This window comes from Nesoenas mayeri (assembly GCF_963082525.1).
Source record: "Nesoenas mayeri genome assembly, chromosome: 24".
Classification (NCBI taxonomy): domain Eukaryota; kingdom Metazoa; phylum Chordata; class Aves; order Columbiformes; family Columbidae; genus Nesoenas; species Nesoenas mayeri.
This window is the reverse complement of record NC_137546.1, coordinates 1,589,061-1,590,965: the sequence shown is the minus strand read 5'-3', so window position 1 is coordinate 1,590,965 and position 1,905 is coordinate 1,589,061.

Below are 1,905 nucleotides of genomic sequence, written 5' to 3'. Positions count from 1 at the left end.
ATAACACAAACACCGAGTCTATGGTCCTGGCAGATTTCACTAAAAACTCTCTACAAATTAAGTATGTCCACCTTAAGATACCTTCCACTAGAGTGGTTATGTTGGCTGCTATTGGTCCTGGTTGCTAATAAGTCACACTGACTTAAATAAAATAATACAAAAGAAAGTCAAATCTGCGTGGCTGTTTCCACAGGAGGGAACTCTTCCTTCTTTCTTATCAAACTTAACAAAACTTCCAACCACAGGTCGGAAGAACTGCGCCACCTTCTATCTATTCGACAACTCAAGGAGGTGAAGTCATCTAATTGACGTGATAGGGAGATCAAAGTCTAGTTTGCCCTGAAATAATTATGTTTGTAGACATATCTTACGTAATGTTTTCCACTTTAAGCAGAGGAAATGTGAAACACACAAAGATTTAAGGGCTCATTTTGAAACTGTATTGATAGTTCCCACTAAGATAACATTAACAGTGGGTACAAGTACTAAATGGTGTGTAAAAACAATTAGATGTAGGTGCACACAAGATAACAGCAGGAGACCAAGGACTGATATTTTCTTCCATTTTCAAACCACATTACGAATCCTCAATGTCAGGTACTAAAAAAAAATAATCTAATAGATGCGGCACCTTGGTTTGGTTTAGTTTTCAATTTTGGTGGGTTGCGGTTGCCCAGTGGCAGGTGTTAGTAGATCAACAAGAGCCCCGAGGGAAACATTTTGCTTGAATTGCTTATTTGCTTGGAAAACCGGTTTAGGACACAGGGGACGTTTGGGCATCACCAGCAGCATCTCCACTAGGGGACCCCAGAGCTCACGGTCCCACTCGCACCGGGAACTGGCAGAGCCCCGGCCCGCTCCTTCAGCCACGGCTCGTTCATCATTTGAGTTCAAAAACTCAAAGTATCATCAGAAAACACTTTGTAAAGCTAAGAGCATTAACCATTCCACCGCTATCTCTGGGGAAACTGTGGTTAATCCAACAACATTGCTACAACGCATCCCGTTGCTTCTCTCTCCTCGCCTGTTTGGTCACTCCGAAGTCTATTATTGCTTATCTTTGTTACTTTATTTCCTCTTTATTATCTTGGACGCGCTTTTCCTGCTTTAACGGTTTCGAATGAAACGTTTTAAGGTGGGACGCTGTAACCTCACGGGAGGTTGCACAGTAGCTCTCCCAGGAGGCGATCCCGACAGCGCAGGGAGCGGCAGCCGGGCCGTGCGCTCGGGGGTGTGTGTGCCGGCAGGGCGGGCTGCTCATCTGCTTTGAGAGAGTTTGGGATGGGGAGAAGGGGGGAAGCGAGCGAGAGCTGCCCCCGTGGCCAACCGGGGCAGACCCCCCCCCGCCCCGCCGGCGGCCCCGCCCCGCCGGCGGCCCCGCCCCGCCGGCGGCCCCGCCCCGCCGGCGGCCCCGCCCCGCCGGCGGCCCCGCCCCGCCGGCGGCCCCGCCCCGCCGGCGGCCCCGCCCCGCCGGCGGCCCCGCCCCGCCGGCGGCCCCGCCCCGCCGGCGGCCCCGCCCCGCCGGCGGCCCCGCCCCGCCGGCGGCCCCGCCCCGCCGGCGGCCCCGCCCCGCCGGCGGCCCCGCCCCGCCGGCGGCCCCGAGCAGGGACCCCCTCCCCGCCACCCTGGGAAGCCACAGGCCCCGGGACGAGTCGCTGCCTCTCCAGGGGGCTCCCGGGAGGGCAGAGGCGCCAGGAACGGCCGCAGCCGCCTCTCCTCTCGGGCCTGGGGCCTCCTTCCGTCCCAGTAACGCCGCGTCCCGGAGCGCGGAGGCGCTGCGCGGGCACGACGGGGCATCGATACTCCCCGGCTGGGCCAGGGCGGGTCGCGACACCGGAGCGCGGGCGGGGGCAGCGCTGGGGCGAGCAAGAAGAGGAGGAGGAGGAGGAGGAGGAGGAGGAGGAG